Source organism: Oryctolagus cuniculus, chromosome 10, assembly GCF_051225735.1.
Source record: "Oryctolagus cuniculus isolate XC-2025 breed Fujian yellow rabbit chromosome 10, ASM5122573v1, whole genome shotgun sequence".
Classification (NCBI taxonomy): Eukaryota; Metazoa; Chordata; class Mammalia; order Lagomorpha; family Leporidae; genus Oryctolagus; species Oryctolagus cuniculus.
Genome location: NC_142876.1, coordinates 14,101,896 through 14,123,108, shown reverse-complemented (window position 1 = coordinate 14,123,108; position 21,213 = coordinate 14,101,896).

The window sequence follows — 21,213 nt, the reverse complement described above, 5'->3', positions numbered from 1 at the left end:
TCTTCTGCACTGATCTTTCAAGCACCGGATAAACGTGTAAAATGAATGCTGATATGGAAAGCACAAGCAAATTATTGATACTTCAATGATTTCAATATTGAATTAATTTCAATAATTAATTAAATTTCATTTAATTAATCATTGTTGAGAGTTTATTAAAAGTCTTTCTGAGAAGGACACTGTATTTGATTCTCAATAAGTGGCTTATTATACTGAATGTTTAATATAGTTATGAATAATGACAGAAAAAAATGTATATGGTCATCAGTTTAGAGAGGAGTTAGGCCAAGATGAAAGAACATATAAAATTGAAAGTGTAGTGATAAGAAAAAGAAGCATCAGTTAAAAATAACAAAAAAAAATCCTGTGAAAATAACAATATGAGTTTCAGAAATCCAAGTCATGCCTACCTTTACTATGTGAATTGCCTATCAGTTGCTTTTGTTTTTATAAGCACTTCTGACATTTTATACCAGATATTATCATACATAAAATGATTAGTTTATTTCTTTAATTTGACTTTTTTCTCTTTAACTTCATTTTCATCATTTTATTGGAAAATATTTATATTATGCCTGGTATGTGTCAGACAATTTGAAAAATTGCATTTTTAGCTTCTGAGCTCAAATGATCAAATATTTGTGCTTATTTTGTACCTATAAATGTTGCTGTAAAAAATCAGGATTTAGTAATATAGACATATTTTAGTAAGAAAATAATCTAGTTATTTAGCACAGAAAAACCCTCACTCTTATTTTAAATCCAGGTGAATTATAAGTAGTCTCACATTCGGCTTAGAGAATAAGCAATAACCTTTAAATTAGTGCTCGACATGAGGAAGTAATTAGGTGCTCACTTGTGGAGAGGTCAAACTATCATTAAATGTACAAATGCCTGCTTCTGAGGCCATATTCATTACAGTAGTAATGAGCTGTTGAAACAGCAGCGCTGGGCAATCTGCAGTGCCGCGAAACGGCCTGTCTTGTGGATCCCTCCAGTCTCCTGCCTGTAGACACAAACTCCTTTCTCTATGATGGACATTTTGAATCGCATTACTGGTGAAGCATGATGCTCTGTTCTCAGGCCTCAGACTCATGGATTTCCAAAAACCTTGAGTTTTAGATATATCGATACTTTTCAGCGAGATGTACTACGAAAATTTCTTAGTATTTTCTAAGAAGATAATTTGCTTAAAAGCAAGAAAAGGTCTTTTTGAGTCTTATTTAAGAGGACTCTACCAACAGAATGCTATCTTCAGTTTTGTCCTCAGCTGCGAAAAGTCTGTTAACAATTCTCCCTCAGTTAGTTTTGTTTCTTTGCATGGCACTAGGTCATACCAACAACCTGACAAGTCATCTAGTACTTGTAGGTCATCTACCAGGAGTTCAAAGAGAAAGTCAATGACCTTTCTACATCATTTGTGGAGAAAAGAAGATGTTTTACGCACACACCTCTCTGATAGCTGAATCTCAAGCACTTTACATTATTGTGACATGCATTGATGATAAATGACAGTGGCTTTTTTGCTATCTTGAAGTACTTCGCTTGGTCACTTAAATATAAATCCTGTTGGGTGTGTGATTTTCAGTAATAATTTATTTCCTGCTGTTCGACATCTAGAAACCAGCATGCAAGGGGCTAGGTCCTTACATGTATGAACCATTTTTCTCCTTTGTCCTTAGAAGTACAAACAATATTTCTTCACCTAAATTATTAATAACAAATTTATATGCATTTATAATATAGACTGTAAAAGAGGGATGACCATCTCAAGAAAGAATTTTAAAGGTAGATTTATATAAAAAATGGAGGCAAAGTTAACATCCCAGCAAAAGAACAAAGCTAAAATGGCATGGAATGCATTAAGAAACAACTCTGCTTCCTGACTTCACATGGTTAACAATTTGCCCAGTTTCCACAGAAAACTATTGTCATCTGCTTAGTTTCTTTGCTCATAGGATGGCATGATTTTAAGTATTTTTATACTATGATATTTTATCAGTATAAAGTATGAGATGATCAATATTGCTTACTTTGTTGACTTCCTGGAAACCCATTGAAAATTTCACTGTAAAAGTTACCCAAATCTACAACTCTAAAAACCTATAAAATCTGTAAATTACCTTGAGAGATGAACTGAGTGTATTGAGTAATCAATGATTTCATGATTTTAAGTGGGTATCGAGGTTGAAGCTTTATATTCTGATTTTAAAAAACACATTTTCAGTAATGTTTGTTTCCTTTTAAAGATAATCCGCTTGCTTTACTTCCTGTGTTCTCTCCTTTTCTTGCTTTGTTGTATCTGACTGAGTGCCTGTTTTCAGACTCCTTGCTCACTTGTTACACGTTGTCCAGCTACAAGAAATTGTTTTGTTCATAAAGTTATTAGAGATCAAATCTGAGAAACCTGGCCAGCACCAGACTCAGGACACATTTGTTTCCATTCTACAGCCAGGCTATAATATTGTCTCTGAAGTCTATTACAATAATTAAATGAAACAAGGTACAGGAAAGTATTTTATAAACTTTAGAAGCCCTGGGATATGCTATTGATATCCAGTATTGATTAATATGCTTTGTAATTTTCCACTGGCAGCCACAAGCAACTGCATTTCATGAGATAAATCTGTTTACAAAACTCTAAATAGTTATTAGTAACTTTGCCCATTAAATAAGACAATGTAAAAAGCATTTTACACAGTATTTTGTAGACCTAGTATTTCCTTTTCCTACCTTTTTCATCCTCTTCTTTTTCTCTTTTTGAGAATTATTTTGTAGCAGGAGAAAGCAAAAACTCTGAATGTTTTCTCTTTTGCAATATGTGTTTAAAATGGGAACTAATGAATTCATTTATCCTTAAACTTACACAAGTTTACCTGGTTCACTCAACCACATAAACAACTATAAATCTATTGGCTTTATTTAGAATTCCATTTTCTCCTCTAAAATAATTTCATCTTGTGACTTTGAATCCTCATAATAAAATAGTAACAATCAGCCACCATTTATAATCTCTACAACTACTTGACCACATATCTACAATGTTTTCTGTTGCAGACAGACTCAGCATAACAAATGCTATATAATTTCCTCACATTAAGTTTTACACATTTATTTTACTACTTTAATAAGTCATGCCTACCACCAATGACAGTAGTACTACATCAAATACAGATTTTTTGGTGTACTGTGATATTTTACTTTAACATTTTATAAGTAAACAGACTTTGAAATTTAACTACATTTTCCATTGCTGTGAAAAACTGATTATTTTATTCTTTTACCACCATCTCAAGTACCCTATTTGCAAATGTCATTTCAAATAAAAATTAGCAAACAACTCCTATTGCATGAGAACAAATAGACCAAATGAAAGGGCATATACATAACTCAACTGCCATAAAAGCACAATAAAATGAATCAGATGAGAAGACAGTGTATGAAAATTCTTTTTAAGTCTAGAGACGAAGATTCTTTCGATACTTTGTAATGGATAGTATGTGTTGAAATGCCCATTTAACACGCAGAAATGATAGAGTATTATTAAAAGGATAAATTTTGCATGAAACAGTTTGGTTTTGAATCCTAACTCTGGCATTATTAGCTTATTTACACCACTTTCTTTAACCTCAGTTTCTTCATCTGTCAAAGAGCAAGAATAGTGCTAACTTTCTTAACATACATATAAATACATGTACACAAAGTTTTATATTTTATGCCAATTTTACAATTCAAGTATAAATGCAATTCATCATCCTAAAACTATTAAGAAATGGAGATTTCTAAAGAAAATTATATTTTACCTAGTGTATTTTAGAAAGCACTATTGAATTAAAAATGGTTTGGTGGTTAAATCAGTAGTAATAAAAAGAAAGGGAAATGACTATGATAATTGTGTTCATATAAATGATTGTCATCATGAATAAAAGTAAAAAACAAATAGAATTGAAAAATGTAAGTACATGCACATAATATGCAAATGCAACTTTAATTTATTGTAACAAAACACAATTGAACACAATATATTTTCAATGTCTGAGTTAGTCACTTCAACGATATTATAAAGCCAATTAATTTATATTTTATTGAATATTATGATTTTTAAAAAGTCATTTTTTGGGAATCAGAGGGAAATACACCCACACAGGGAAAGAGGAAAATAGGAGAGAGGGAGAGAGAGAGAGAGAGAGATCAAAGGGAGCTAAAGTCAGGAACTGGAACTGGGACTCGAACCCAGTCATTCTCATATGCAACATGGGCTTCTTAATTCAAATGCCCACCCCTTATATTTTGACTTTGATAATTATATAATGAACTTAATGGATTTCACTGGTTTTATAGTTTCACTTATATTTACTTTAAAATTATCTTGGTTTTATAATCATATAAGAGCTGAAACCAGGAGCATCTTATACTGACATTCATATTTTAACATCTTAAGTAATGTCATAATTTTAAATATTCAAGTCTACACTAAAGTTTCACATAAAATGTTATTCTTTTAAGAGAATATAGAGGGGCCGGTGTAATGGCATAGCAGGTAAAGCTGCCACCTGCAGTGTCCACATCCTATATGGGCGCCAGTTCAAGTCCCGGCTGCTCCACTTCTGATCCAACTCTTTGCTATGGTCTGGAAAAGCAGTAGAAGATGGCTTGAGTCCTTGGTGTCGCTCCCCCTCTTCGCGGAGGAACGACACAGGACCCTGCGCTGTTCTTTTGTCTGCTCGGCCCTTCCCGGGTTTGCTGCTGGTTCTTCCTGGGTTGGCTGCCATCCCTCCACCTCCGTGGAGGGGCGGGCCCCCCTGCCACTTTCCCCAGTTCCGCGGGGGAGTGGCACACCGCCGGCTGGCTCTCTCGGGGGCTGCTCAGATGTTACCCGGATGTTCCCCTTAGATGTTCCTGGTGCATGTTGTCTCTCTCCTCGTTTATAGTCCTCTTCCACCAATCCCAACTCTGCTACCCACACGCCAAGTATGCTGCTCTCCTCCAATCAGGAGCAGGATCAGCTCCTGCAGGTTACTGGTCGAACTGGAGGCAGCTGTGTAGAAGTTGTTTACTCCTCTCCCAGCGCCATATTGTGGGAGAGCAGATGCATAGAATAAGTCTTAATTCCAGTAACTTAGTCTAGTCCGAGTTGCTCCCCACACTTGGACCCCTGCACCCTTGTGGGAAGACACGGAGGAAACTCCTAGCTCCTGGCTTTGGATTGGCATAGCTCCACCTGTTGTGGCCATTGGGGAGTGAACCAGTGGATGAAAGACCTCTCTCTCTCTCTCCCTCTGCCTCTTCTTCTCTCTCTGTGTAACTCTAATGTTGAAATAAATAAATAAATAATAACTGTTTAAAAAAGGGAAAATATAGATTATCACAGTAGTATTGCCAAGCTTTTATCTGTATGAAAGTTGTCCTTAATTCATCCTAGGTGTCAAGACAAAGCTGTTGTTTCCTGTTGTTAGTATTTACTCTGCCTGCATACATAACTTGATAAATATCCGTGAGTTCATTTATTCTTTCTACAGGCAAGCATCTACTATGTAGATATTGTTGAATCAAAGAAGACAGAAATTCCTCTCTTAAACAATTTTTTTCTAGTTGGTGACAGAGAAGCGTAAGCAACAATAGGATCTTGTGGGAACCCTGATTCTACACGGGAAGTCCTAGGGATTTAATTTCTTCTCTTCACTTGGATGTGACAGCTGAGATCTAACATAATTGCCTCCAGACCACCACCGTGCAGCTGCATAATCATTTGTTTCAATCCCTCTGGCTTTAGCAAAATTAGAATATCTACTATGGAAATAGTCTAAAGTGTGCTTTGGGTTTGTGTGTTTCTGTATCTCTATATATTTTTAAAATTAGGAAAGTATTTCCTGGTGTTAATAGTTTCCTTCTAATATCAACTCACTGGACTCCTGTATATTTTTCTTCTAAATTATGGTCTGCACAGAAGATAAAGGAGATAAGAAACAGGGGATAGCAGGGGATTTCCTACAACGGAGTTGGTGTTCCATACAATGTTGATCTCGTTGTACGATCTACTAAGAGTTGTGCTAACGTTGCCTTGATATTTATGCAGCTAAACAGGGGGAAAGAATCAACCAGACCTTGAGATGATGTGCCCTTTGGGTTGCAATGACTTTGGCTCTCCTAGTGATTGTAAAGTTCTCGGTAACCTAACTAACATACTCTTCAGTTAAAGGAGCTGACATATCTTTACAAAGGCTATGACAGGGGTGAGATATAGCATAGATAAAACAGTCATTTTTCTTATCCAAAAGGAAAGAAAATGTTCAGTTTCTAATGAAAATGACCTTCATGAATGGGTGAAACTTAGAATGAACCTCAGCTTAATTGATCCACTGAATCAATGTGTCTGCTCCATATCTTCCATGAAGCATATGGAATTATTCCATTGCCAGACTGTTTTCACTGCTTTCAGGCCATGCCTTTGACCTCTGTTTTCTGCTGTTGATCTGTATGTTTGTACTCAAAATGGTTGAAACCCACTGTTCTTGTTACTGTAATCACATCATTAAATCTTACATGGAAAAAAAACCATCGTTTTCTATTGAAAAGGACTAGTCCATTGGGAATTCTCTGTAAGTCATGGCACTGAATTTAACATTATTAAACTAATTATGCAAACTAACTATTGAAAGGTAAAATGCATTATCTTACCCAACACTAAAGAAATCTGAATTTAAAATGTGGATGAAGATTTATGCTGCAAAGATGTGTCAGAATCCCAATCAGCAATAATATTGAAAAAATGCCAGAGTGTTGTTGAATAAATATAAATATAATTTTTTTAGTTAAAATAAAGTATTTGAGGTGTCTGTATTATTTTCATGATTCCTATGTCTAAATGGGTAGAGGTAAAATGAACTAAACAAATCTGAAACATTTTTGGTCATGGCCCCTATTGTGACCAAGGAAGTAGACACATGCTAGCAAAAACATACTATTCAGAAAAATTACAGCTGTGTTAAATGAACCATGTTTTAAAAAATAAAACTATAGCATTAAAATGATTTCACCAACATTTAATGTATGTGATATTTTGAGATTATTTACCTCATCCTTCCAAATTCCTGCAAAGCAAATTATTTGAGCACCAAGAGCTTTCTAGAGTTGAATTACAAAAATCATATCTTTGATGATACCATAACTGATGTTTTATTTCTTCTGTGATTGATGTAAATCTTTATATTTAATATGATATATGTATACATCACATTTATATGTTTAATATATGCACATGTAGATATCCTCTTTATATTTCCTTCATTCTACTACAATAGAGGAATTAGCCAATGTTTTTATTAAACTCAATATTTAAATGTAAAATAAACCTATTTAAAAGTCTATTAGAAGAATTATTTCAAGTTAGATTTATAAGTGGGATTACTTGTAAAATTTTAAGTATGCTCAATAATATATCTGTTCTTTAGATTGTAATTTATAAAAGTGCTCCTCTGTAAAACAGTAAAATATACATCACAACATGAAAAAGGTCAATGAAGTTATGAGGAATTAATTAGAAATCATGTATAAATTCATATAATATTAAAATTAATGCACCATAAAATATTTGTTTTCTAATTAAAATGAGGTCAATCTACTATCCGAGAACTCAATTGAGTGGAACGTGAGAAGGCATATCTCTGCAGCTCAAGAGATTTATATGAGGACAAACAATTTTCTCTTATTCAGAATCAACAAAACAAAAGACTAAAAGACATTACTAATTTTTAACTATTTGGTTCAGTGTGTTATACCTTATACCAAAAACAAAGGACAATTTTTCTTTTCTACATAATAGTGCCAGTTAGGATTACTTTTCTCAGTGTTGCTCTCTTCATTTATTTTTTTTTAATCTTTTATTTAATGAATATAAATTTCCAAAGTACGACTCATGTGTTACAATGGCTTCCCCCCCATACCGTCCCTCCCACCCACTACCCTCCCCTTTCCCACTCCCTCTCCCCTTCCATTCACATCAAGATTCATTTTCGATTATCTTAATATACAGAAGATCAGCTTAGTATACCTTAAGTAAGTATTTCAACAGTTTGCTCCCACACAGAAACATAAAGTGAAAAATAATAGATGATTTTTTTTAAATGATGATGAAATCAGATCAGACCTATTGTCATGTTTAATCCCAGTGAGAGTCAAGTTGGGAATTGATAATTTCTTTTTTTTTTTTTTTTTTTTTTTTTTTTTTTTTACAGAAGATCAGTTTAGTGTACATTAAGTAAAGATTTCAGTCGTTTGCACCCCCATAGAAACACAAAGTGAAATATACTGTTTGAGTACTCATTATAGCATTAAGCCTCAGTGTACAGCACGTTAAGGACAGAGATCCTACATGAGGAGTAAGTGCACAGTGACTCCTGTTGTTGACTTTACCAATTGACACTCCTGTTTATGGCATCAGTAATCTCCCTATGCACCCGTTATGAGTTTCCAAGGCTATGGAAGCCCCTTGAGTTCTCCGACTCTTATCTTGTTTAGACACGGTCATAGTCAAAGTGGAGGTTCTCTCCTCCCTTCAGAGAAAGGCACCTCCCTCTTTGAAGACCTGTTCTTTCCACTGGGATCTCACTCACAGAGATCTTTTTGCCAGAGTGTCTTGGCTTTCCATGCCTGAAATACTCTCATGGGCTTTTCAGCCAGATCCGAGTGCCTTTAGGGCTGATTCTGAGGCCAGAGTGCTATTTAGGACATCCGCCATTCTATGAGTCTGCTGAGTATCTCACTTCCCATGTTGGATCACTCTCCCCTTTATTTATTCTATCGGTTGGTGTTAGCAGATACTAGACTTGTTTATGTGCTCCCTTTGTCTCTTCATTTATTTTTAACAATCATGTATTTTCCAAAAGACAAGAGATTAATGATTGAATAAATATATATATCTTAATTTGCTGCCTTATTTTCTGTTTCTTATTAATTTAATAAAAATATCTAATGATGGGGCTGTCGCTGTGGCAGGACTGGTAAAGCTGCCAGTTTGAGTCCTGGCTGCTCCACTTTTGATCCAGCTCTCTGCCGCAGTCTGGGAAAGCAGTAGAACATGGCCCAAGACCTTGGGCCCTTATACCCATGTGAGAGACCTGGAGGAAACTCCTAGCTCCTGGCTTCAGATCGACCAAGCTCCTGGCCATCTGGGGAGTGAATCAGAGGATGGAAGACCTCTCTCTCTTTCTCCCTCTCTCTCTCTCTGCCTCTGCCTCTCTGTAACTCTACCTTTCAAAAAAGTAAATAAATCTTTAAAAAATAAAAAAATCTAATGCTTCCATTTAACGCTAGCTATATGGATTGTTACAGCTTAAAATAAAGCATATATGCAGAGCAGTGCAATGATAAAAGTATACCATTCTATAAATTTTCCTGAAGTGAACACAATCATGTAAGTATCAAGTATAACGTCAAGGAAAAATCATATTTTAACAACTTCCAATGCCTTTTGCTTTGCTAAACATAAGTCCCTCGAAAAGCAAAACACTACGCTTATTTCTAACAATCAAGATTGTTTTTGGCTTTTTAAAAATTATATATATATATATATATATATGTGGAATCATGCAAGTTTTGACCAATGTGCAAAGACTCTCCAGCTTATTGTTGGAGATGGGTACAAATTTAGTGGTAAATCACTAATTCTTATTACTCATCTGTGTTACTTGGTCTCTTGTGTTTACTGGTTGATCACATTCACATTACTCTGCAGTATGCTGCTGTACTGTTCAGAGACCTTTTGTTGATTCCACTCTTTATCTATATAAACATTTTCAACATTTTAGTGGAATTTTAAAGACAATTTGCATGATGTATAAAGACAAACTGAGTGTTACAGCTGGCATGCTAATTTTCTCAGTGAATGAATATAAAGTATTCGATTTGTAAGAATTGATTTTCTAATGCATCTGTGTATTATCCATGGCAGTATGTGAATGATACAGTGTGTGCATTAAGTTTGAAAATATTTGTTGTATTGAATTCTGCACCAAATCTCCAATATTATTATTCTAAGTCATAATTTTATTAGCATGGGAAGCATTGTCTGAAAAAAAAATCAGAGCACATGCCACGACTTATTTATACTAATTAGGGAAGTCTCAGATTTATCTAAAGCTCTTGACAATGACAGCCCACTTAGGTTGTTACATCTTTGCCAAATGTTCCTTGTCTTACATGAAATATTGATTAGGAAAGATGTTTCACTTCTTGAGTAAGTGAATTACTACGATACTTCTGTGGACTTCCATTATTTTATGGTAGTTTTGAGCATCTATATTAATTAAGCACAAAACTCATCTGAAACTGACCACCATGGGAAATTATGCTTTCATTATTTCATGTTGTGGAGCAGAAATAAGGCATGCAAATTAATATTAATGAATTACTCTACTTTAATGCTCACTTTGGTTGAAATTTAAGAAATTAAGTTTCATAATAAGCACTGTGTATTTTGAGGAAAAGGGAATTGAGGAGTGCATATGTACGCAGAAACAACAAAGGAACACAACTATGACAATTTAGTGCATAGGCACGAATACGGTGGTATCAAACATACTGTAATATGTTCCTAGAACATCCTACTTCATAGGAGGATTGGACATAATTAGAGAAGCTACACTAAGAGGTGTATGTCTTATTACACAATTCTTAGAGGTTCCATTATTGAAGAAGGAGTCCCTTTTCCATTTCTCCCTTGCAAGTTAGGTAACAATTTTTAAGATTTATTTATTTGAAAGAGTTACAGAGAGAGAGAGGGAAGGCAAAGATAGAGAGAGAGAGGTCTTCCAACCACTGGTTCACTCCCCAGATGGCCACAACAGCTGGAGATGTGCTGATTTGAAGCCAGGAGCCAGGAGCTTTCTCTGGGTCTTTCCACGAGGGTGCAGAGGTCCAACGACTTGGGCCATCTTCTACTGCTTTTCCAGGCCATAGCAGAGAACTGGATCAGAAGTGGAGCAGCCAGGAATTGAACTGGCGCCCATATGGGATATTGGCACCGCAGGTGGCAGCTTTACCTGCTACGCCACAGCACTGGCCCTAACATTTTAGCATTGTCAAGATTATGAAAATGTTATTATTTAGATTGGATGCAGTAGGTAAAAAATAAAAATTGTTTGATTAGCCTTCCTTTTTTTAAAAAAACTTATTTTTTCAGGAAATTATCCCTAGAAAAGATGGAAGGTGATTATGCACTATGCACCTCTATTGGAAACTGAGTGGTAATTGATTTTACAAATTTTACAAATGTAATAAATGCAAACTAGTGAAAAATAAGTATTATTTTGTCTAATATCCAACAATTCATAATAAACTTGAAAAGAAAAACACTTTATTACAGAAAGATATCTCTGGTACGAAATTCAAGTCATGTGCATGTGCACACACACACACACATCTTAGTAAACATCAATTATCCTAAAGGCTGATTTCTGATAACTTCATCCCTTTATCCAACCATTAATCCATTCATTCACTTAAAAAACATATAGACTTCATGAAAATTGCTTTGCTATTTGAGAGGAGTGCAAAGAAATAAAAGGTATTGTTCTTAGTCATAAGACTCCAAAGTGTGATTGACAAGGAGAGTCAATAATCAGATAATTATAGTTCAGTTTCTTATAATGTAGACTAATAATATGCCATGGGAAAATTTTTAGAAATCAGGAAGACAAATACATTAGAAAGTTTTTCTCAATATATGAATCCCAAAACTGAATGTTAGCTGGAGTGATAATAGCAAATAGGAAGGCACAAGTTTTGAAATACGACAGATTTGAGTTCATAAAGCAGCTCAACCACTTACTTCTTATAACATCAAATCTACTGCAATTTATTAAACTCCACTATTTCATATACAAAGAAATAAATTGCAAGCTTATAATGAGAATCAAATGAAATAAAGCAAACGAAGGACTGAGAAAAACATTAGTAGCCACTTACTGTGTGCCAAATACTCCTGTTTTTTAATCAACTCACTGTAGTGCCTGTCACATATTAATGTACAATAAATGTTGAGAATGATGATGGTGATGATATAGAATAAGGAGAATAGTAGTGAAGTGTATTCCAACCAAAATGAGGACAGGAAGAGAAACAGGAACACAAGAAACAATGGGATGTGTCTGGGTCCCAAGGATATTGCTTTCTGGCTAGGTAGACAGTGACCACCGGGCTCACCCCATCATCTGTTGATAGTCTCAGAGGACCTAAGAAGAAACAAGGCTCAAACGTCTGTGAAGGATTTCTGTGATTGGAGACAACATTCATCCAACTAGCCAATCCAAACTGTCACTTCTCAATACCTCTCCTGGACCAGTCATGAGAACTTTCCCCTTCACCTACTATAAAAACCCCTAGACAAACAGCTCTTAATGGCTACCTCCTTCCAGGACCCCTCCTGCCTGCTAAGACCTATCTGCTTTTTTAATAAACATCCTTCACTTTGAAATCAGGTAGGGCGTGAGGTCACACAGGGGCGTGGTGAAGGCGTGGTCTTCCAGCTCACAAACTTAATCAGTCTTAACCTATATGCCTGCCTACTTCATTCCCCACTCAGAGACTCCATCCCTTTAATTCTAAGGGGAGTTGATGGACGTCGACTCATCTCTTCTGTAATTGCTTCCTGCTTATGAGGGGCGTAGTGCAGGCCCTGCCTATCCAGGGTCTGGAAGTCTCTGTCTATTCTAAGAAATTCGCTTTGTGAGCTGGGGCAGTCTTGGTCATTGCCAATGTCTGTGTCCCTTGCATGGTCAGTCACTCCCAGAAGTTAAGTTCCGAAACATGTAAGTAAGTTGTTAATAAGTATAAGCAAAACTGGAGCAAAGCCAAATGTAGATGGGGTGCCTCCTTAGATGAAAACAACATATCTTACAGATTCCCAGATAATGGGTAGTGATAGACTACCCTATGTAGATTATAAACCCATTTAGTTTAAGTATAAAGAATTGTAATAGAAGAAATCATTAGGTAGCTTTATCATCAACAACAATTACCAGAAATAATCAAGAAAGGCAGGTAAAGCATGTTTGCCTCAAGGAGACAAAGGCAAAAGTTTTACTTACCCTTTTTGCTTTGAAGTACTTACAGTTTCTGATTGGCTTATAGGAACAGTCAGTCATGTCATTCATATTCACCTGTGAAGACTTAAGAGGTAGAAGTTTAATCCTAATTTCACGGAGGTAGTCGTGCTCAATAGCACCTGGTAAGCTCCCTTTCATTTAGGCTGAAACTGATCTGAAGGGCATCTTCTTTGAATGGCTTGCTCAGGATTTTTTTTTTTTTTATTTTTTTGACAGGCTGAGTGGACAGTGAGAGAGAGAGACAGAGAGAAAGGTCTTCCTTTGCCGTTGGTTCACCCTCCAATGGCCGCCGCGGCCGGTGCACTGTGGCCGGCGCATTGCGCTGATCACAAGGCAGGAGCCAGGTGCTTCTCCTGGTCCCCCATGGGGTGCAGGACCCAAGCACTTGGGCCATCCTCCACTGCACTCCCTTGCTCAAGAATTTCTAATGTTGGAGTTTTTGTTAAAAACTCCTTGATTCCTTGGAACACCTTTGCAGCTCCCCTGTCCAGAACAGTGTCTGGTTCAGAGGCTTTTAAGCAAACACAAGGCTCAGAATCCAGATCCTGGAATCCGTAACAACTTTTGTAGCTACTCTTTTCACTACAGAGCCTGCATCAGGGCCTCTTTAAAGCTCTACACAAAAGTTTGGAATCCAAATCTTGAAATCCAAGTTCCATAGAATCCTGTCATCAGCAATTCCCAATACCGGAGCTTTTATTTAGAAGCTCCTTAGTTCTCTAGAACAACTTTTGCAGCTACCCTTTTCAGTACAGACACTGCATCAGGGTGTCTTTAAAGCTATACACAAGGCCGGCACCGCGCCTCACTAGGCTAATCCTCCGCCTTGCGGCGCCAGCACACCAGGTTCTAGTCCTGGTCGGGTGCCGGATTCTTTCCCGGTTGCCCCTCTTCCAGGCCAGCTCTCTGCTGTGGCCCGGGAGTGCAGTGGAGGATGGCCCAAGTGCTTGGGCCCTGCACCCCATGGGAGACCAGGATAAGTACCTGGCTCCTGCCATTGGATCAGAGCAGTGCGCCGGCCGCAGCGCGGCAGCCATCGGAGGGTGAACCAACGGCAAAGGAAGATCTTTCTCTCTGTCTGTCACTCTCTCTCTCTCTCTCATTGTCCACTTTGCCTGTCAAAAAAAAAAAAAAAAAAAGGCTATACACAAAAGCTTGGAATCCAAAGTCCACATAATTTTGCCATTCTCCAAAATCTCCTTGGCTGCCTTTAAATATTTGACCCTATGTTAAAACATATGAGATAGGAATTTCACAGAGAGACATATACTTAAAATTTTATGTTTGAGGCACCTAATAAACTTTGAAGAAATACCTAAGAATACAGGCAATGGAACTTGACAGTTAGACATAACTAGAACTTATGATGCATAATATCACACAATAGAGCACAGCAAATCTTTAGGATCAAGTTTTACCATTAATGTTAATACTGTACTTCTTTCAAGAACACAGATCCTACATGGGAAGTTAGTACACAGTGACTCCTGCTGTTAATTTAACAATTAACACTTTTACGTGTGACATCAGATACCACCCGAGGCTCTTGACATGAGCTGCCTAGGCCATGGAAGCCTTCTGAGTTCCGCAAACTCCATCAGTATTCAGACAGGGCCATACACAAAGTGGAAGTTCTCTCCTCCCTCGGGAGAAAAGCACATCCTTCTTTGATGGCCACTCTTTTCCACTGGGGTCTCACCCAGGGAGGTTCTCCGTGTTGGGACACTTTCTGCACAAGTGTCCTTGCTTTCCATGCCTGAAATGCTCTTGTGGGCTTTCTAGCCAGACCGGAGTGCTTTTATGGCTGATTTTGAGGTCACCGAGTGTTAAGGATATTGCCACTCTATGAGTCTGCTGTACAGACTCCTTCCCATGTTGGAGCATTTACTCCTCTTTAACTTTATTATTATTAGTAGTAAACACTTAATCCTATTGACATAATCACTTTAACACTTAATCCCACCTATATGATCACTTTAAAACTGAAAGTTTTAGCTCAAGGGGGTTTGTGATCCCATAGCAAGTTTTAAACTGTACCCTTAGAACTAAGTACGTAGGAATGCATGCAAAGCTATACAGTTTACAGTCTCTCTGTAGGACCCGAGAAAATAAAGACACAGCTCTTCACGAGCTTAATTATCCTTAAGCATTTTACATGGATACATTGTATTAGCCGTAATTCCTTAATCCCATCGAGTTGAAGGGCCTCCCAATTATTAAGTGTAGATTTTTCAGGGAGTCTCCAAAGGAGCAGATGTAGCACTACCCATAGTTAAATCACTTTGTAACCTGGGGAGACAAGAGGTAAATAGGGCTAAGCGTTCGGCCCAGCTATATTTCTGATCTTCTACCTTAACCAACAATCTGACATCTCAGTGCTACTATGTCTATTATAGAGCTTAATGCATATATATCATACCAAGGGAATATAAACCACCCAGTCTGAGAAACGCCATTTCAGACTGTTAGAATCCTGCTCCAGAGGTGAAAAAAACAAACTGAAAGGAGGGGTATCTGTTCTAGAGACAAAAATAAAAAAAAAAAAAGATTTAATGCTGCTCTAGAGATGGAAAAAATAATAAATGGGATCTGCTCTGGAGGTGGAAATAATAAATTAAAAAAACATGATTTAATATACATTGCTCTATTAATCAGGCATGTAGCATGTGGTGGGCCATGGGGGCTACCATCTTGGGGTGGAAGTCCCACCCTCCATGACAGGAAGTAAAATGTCCTCCATGTTTGAAGATCCTCCTTCCTGAAGCTAACATGTTTCTAAGCAACCAGGCCAGTTCTCCAACTGGAAATTCGCAATTGAAAGCTTGTATGATAACACCCAGGGACAAGGAGAAATGTTTTAGAAATTTATTGCTGTCCAGTGCCCCGGCTCTATAGGTTAATCCTCTGCCTGCAGCGCTGGCATCCCAGGTTCTAGTCCCCAGGTCGGGGCGCCGGATTCTGTCCTGGTTGCTCCTCTTTCTGTCCAGCTCTCTGCTGTGGCCCAGGAGTGCAGTAGAGGATGGCCCAAGTGCTTGGGCCCTGCACCCTCATGGGAGACCAGGAGAAGCACCTGGTTCCTGGTTTCAGATCAGCGCAGTGCGCTGGCCACAGCAAGCTGGCCGCAGCAGCTTTTGGGAGGTGAACCAACAGAAAAAGGAAGACCTTTCTCTCTGTCTCTCTCTCTCTCACTGTCCACTCTGCCTGTCAAAAAAAAAAAAAAAAAAAAAAAAAGAAAAATTAAAAAAAAAGAACTTTTTTGCTGCTGATACTAGTTAAAAGCTTAACCTTAGAAAAGCACGTAAATTGTCTTTGAAACACACTACAACCAATTTAGAATCCTTAGGAGTTTTTCCTCTGTGTAATCTTTTATCTCTCTTATTACATTGCACTAGCAATATTACCAAAGTCCTTAAAGCCAGAAACCGTGAAAAAGAAAACAATCCATGCCTTCCTTTTTGAAAGCTACCAGCAAAACAAAAGAGAAAGAATGAAAAAATTCTTCCTTTATTTTGCATGAGCAAGCTGCTCTTCTCCCCCAGGGTGGGGTGGCTCTGGCCACGTGGTCGACTACTGCACTAGGCTCCTCTCCCCGCACCCATCTCAGCTTGCTTTGAGCGTGTTATGGCTGCCACCTTTACACTCCAGCAGTGGGGCTAGCTCAAGATGCCAGTGGAAGTGCAGCTCCCTGTGGGTCGCCCTCCAGCGGACTTGAAACTGGGAGGCCAGATCCAGGGTGCCCATGGTGCCCAGATCCGAGGCCACTTTGTACTGCAAGTCTGGCCAACCTACCCTGCCTGGCAGCTAGCACCAGGGCCGAAGAAAAAGTCCATGAGCTCAACCTAACAAGGCGGTCTCTGTGGAGCCCTGCGTTTCCATGGCTGGGTGCACAGGAAAGCACCGACCCACCCGCAGGAGGGAAAAGGTACAGGCAGAGAGATAGGGTCAGAAGCCACAGGATAGGGTCAGAAGCCACACAATGCTGCCTCGGTTTAGAGTTTCTTAAAAATCAGTCCCTTCTTAAAAATTACAAATCCCTTCTTAAAAACTTCACATTTTACGTCCTTTGAAGTAGGCAGGCATACAGGCTAAAATTGATTAGATTTGTGAACTGGAAGACCACGCCTTCACCACGCGTGGTGACTTTGTGACTTCATGCCCCTACCTGATGCCTTCTCCGTGCCCCTGTGTGGCCTCATTCCCCTACCTGGCCACATCTGGGTGCCCACCAGCCAATCAGGTTAATTAACCACTCCCCTTTGGAAGTGGGTTAAAAGCCGGGACGCGGTGTAGCCTGGCTCTGTCTTCTTCTCTGGGCTCTTGCCCTATGCCTCCAGGGTGCGTGGCCTTGGGGCCATGTGCCCTAGGCTTCCTGACCTAGATGCTCCTCCACGTGGCTGGTTCCTGGTGCTTGGTATGAACCCCTATTCACCTCTCTCTCTCTTAAATAAAGTACCCACTCTCCCATGCATCTTTCTCACTAAATAAAAGCTTAAAAATGTACCATGCTGTCTCATTTATCTGTGCCGATATTTAGAATTCTTCTCTAAATGTTAGGCAAGAACCCTCTTGGGCTTATTAATATTGGGGATTTAGTAATAAGCCTGTGGTGAAATCATAAGGCACCCCAAATTCTGGTAGCACGTGTGGCACCCCAGAAAGCACTTCCGGGGAACTTTAAATGGCCACATTTTCAGTGTAGATTTTAGGGGGTCTTCTCCAATTTCACCTTCATGGCTGCCATGTGAAATTGGACATGAACCCTAAAATTTATACAAAAGTGTGGCCCCTGAAAGTTCCTGGGGTGCCACATGTGCTACCAGAATTTGGGGTGCCTTATAATTTCACCATGGGCTTATTACTAAATCCCCAATATTAATAAGCCCAAGAGTGTTCTTGCCTAATATTTAGAGAATTCTAAGTACCGGCACAGATAAACGAGGCAGCATGGTACATTTTAAGCCTTTATTTAGTGCAAAAGGTGCATAGGAGAGTGAGAGCTTTATTAAGGGAGAGAGGTAAATCTGGGTTCATACTGAGCACCAGGAACCAGCCACATGGAGGAGCATCTAAGTCAGGAAGCCTAGGGCAGGTGGCCTTCAGGGCCTCCCTGCACTGGAGGCACAGGGCTACAGCCAGCCCCCTCCTAGCAAGAGTTCAGGGAAGAAGAGAAGGGAATCATGTCCCAGGCTTTTAACCCACTTCCGAAGGGGAGTGGTTAATTAACCTGATTGGCTGGTGGGCACCCAGGTGTGGCCAGGTAGGGGTATGAGGTCACACAGGGGCATGGCAAAGGCGTGGTCTTCCAGCTCACAAACTGTCGGGGACCAACAGCATGTGACCTCTTAGTGGAAAGACAGGACTAGACAGCCCAGACCAGACAGTACTGATAACACAACCTTGTGTGACCTTGTGCCTTAAGACCTTGTAACCTTTCCCTTACTTGCACAAGCATTGCAGCTACCAAATAAGCTCTCCCTCCTTCCCCTGCCCGACACCCTGCCTTTATAATATATAAGTGTGTGGTTGAAAAATAAAGTCGCAGCTTGATCAGGACTTGTCTTGCTGCCATCTTTGTGTCTCCTGTCCCTTTCATTTCTCCTTCTAGGTGCTTGGCCCCAGTTGCTGTCCCGGGGGATGGGACAACAAACTTAATCAATCTTAACCTATATGCCTGCCTACTTCAACTTTGCTCCTTCTTTGTTGTCCACGTTTCTCATTCCTCATGGATGCAAGACAAAGAACCCAGGAAATGGAAAGAATTATAATCTAAAAGTACTACAACATTTCAAAAATTCAGCAGACAAAAAAATCTGCAACATTTCTTGGGGAAGAGACACAAACCCAAGTGATTAGAAATGAAGACTTGCAGCTGGCGCCGCGGCTCAATAGGCTAATCCTCCGCCTTGCGGTGCTGGCACACCGGGTTCTAGTCCCAGTCTGGGTGCCGGATTCTTTCCCAGTTGCCCCTCTTCCAGGCCAGCTCTCTGCTGTGGCCCGGGAGAGCAGTGGAGGATAGCCCAAGTGCTTGGGCCCTGCACCCCATGGGAGACCAGGATAAGTACCTGGCTCCTGCCTTCGGATCAGTGCGGTGCGCCAGCTGCAGCGCGCCAGCCGCAGAGGCCATTGGAGGGTGAACCAATGGCAAAAGGAAGACCTTTCTCTCTGTTTCTCTCACTGTCCACTCTGCCTGTCAAAAAAAAAAAAAGAAAAAAAATGAAGACTTGTTCCAACATTTTGGGAGGGCTTGTGCAGGGTCAGCACAAGACATTAACATGATCCCATTAGACTGACTCTGTTTCATTTTTCTGAGATCTTTGTTCTCCATTATCAGTTAAAAACACCCATGTTCTGGGGCCAGCACCATGGCGCAGTAGGTTAATCCTCTGCCTGCGGCACCGGCATCCCATATGGACGCCGCCGGTTCTAGTCCTGGTTGCTCCTCTTCCAATCCAGCTCTCTGCTTTGGCCTGGGAGAGCAGTGGAGGATGGCCCAAGTCCTTGGGCTCCTGCACCCATGTGGGAGACTGGGAGGAAGCACCTGGCTCTTGGCTTCGGATTGGCACAGTTCCGGCCGTTGCGGCCATTTGGAGAGTGAACCAATGAAGGAAGACCTTTGTCTGTCTCTCCCTCTCACTGTCTATAACTCTACCTCTCAAATAAAAGCTAAAAAAAAAAAAAAAAAACAAAAAACAAAAAAAAAAACCAAAACAGAAAACCCATGTTCTGTAAGCCAGGTAAAAGCAATTAGTGCAGCTGCCAGTCTTAACAATTCAGAGGGCAGCACTGCTGGGGCATATCGATTGATGAATCCCCCTCCACCAATAGGTGCTAGGAATGGTTGTCTTGTTCTGGCTCAGTTTCCTTTCATGGAAATTTATCCAGTGCATGAGACTGGGGTAAGGCTTTGGAGTAATTGAAGGTTTCTAGCTGTGACAGGTCCCCAGCTTTTCCTGAAGGCACCCTGTTTGGATCCAGACTCTTATTGTCCATTAGGGTATTGGATTAAAATCTGTATTTCTGTCTCTCTGTCTCTCTCTCTCTTTCTGTCTCTTTCACTCTCTACCCTTCGTGTAAATATTCTTTCTCACTCAGTCTCTCTCTTTTTTTTTTTTTTTTTTTTTTTTACAGGCAGAGTGGACATTGAGAGAGAAAGACAGAGAGAAAGGTCTTCCTTTGCCGTTGGTTCACCCTCCAATGGCTGCCGTGGCCAGCGCGCTGTGGCCGGCGCACCACGCTGATCCGAAGCCAGGAGCCAGGTGCTTCTCCTGGTCTCCCATGGGGTGCAGGGCCCAAGCACTTGGGCCATCCTCCACTGCACTCCCTGGCCACAGCAGAGAGCTGGACTGGAAGAGGGGCAACCGGGACAGAATCCGGCGCCCCAAACTGGACTAGAACCCGGAGCACCAGAGCCGCAAGGCAGAGGGTTATCCTAGTGAGCCGCGGCTCCGGCCTACCTCACCTCACTCAGTCTCAAATGTCAGCTGCCTAGATAGGTTTCCCCACAAAAGCTAGCACAAGAGATTCTTTGATCCATTAATTCTTTTCAACCTGATAAGTTTTGTTCTCTGTTCTCAGCAGTTTTCATGTTTTTGATAATTTTTTTCATCACTTGACATCATTATTATCTGATTTTTTTTCCATTTCTTTGTTTCATGATGTATTTAACTGCCCTAACTAATGGGATCATGTTAATGTCTTGTGCTGATCCTTTAATCAATGCTTTTCTGGCAGTTATGTGTCTTGGGGGATGGGTCATGCATTTCTGTTGACTTTTTTTTTTTTTTGAATCTTGATTGCTTAGGACAACTGACTCTTAAAGGAACCAACATTATCTGCCTATTTTTAGGTGTTGATTGATTACTGTAACTGATTAGTTCTGGCTCCTAGCTTTGGTTAACATGCTCAGGTTAAATGGATTTTTGCTAACTTTTACGTTAACCAAATGGCTTAATCCTCTGATAATTCTTCAGATTTAAAGCTATAAACTGAGTCGTTTGACCTTGAGACTTCCAACTTTATCACTGGAACTCCACTCCATTTTTTGCTTACAACACCCCTCTGCCTATCACATTCTTGAAAAAAATGCTAAAAACCCCCAGGGGGACATGCT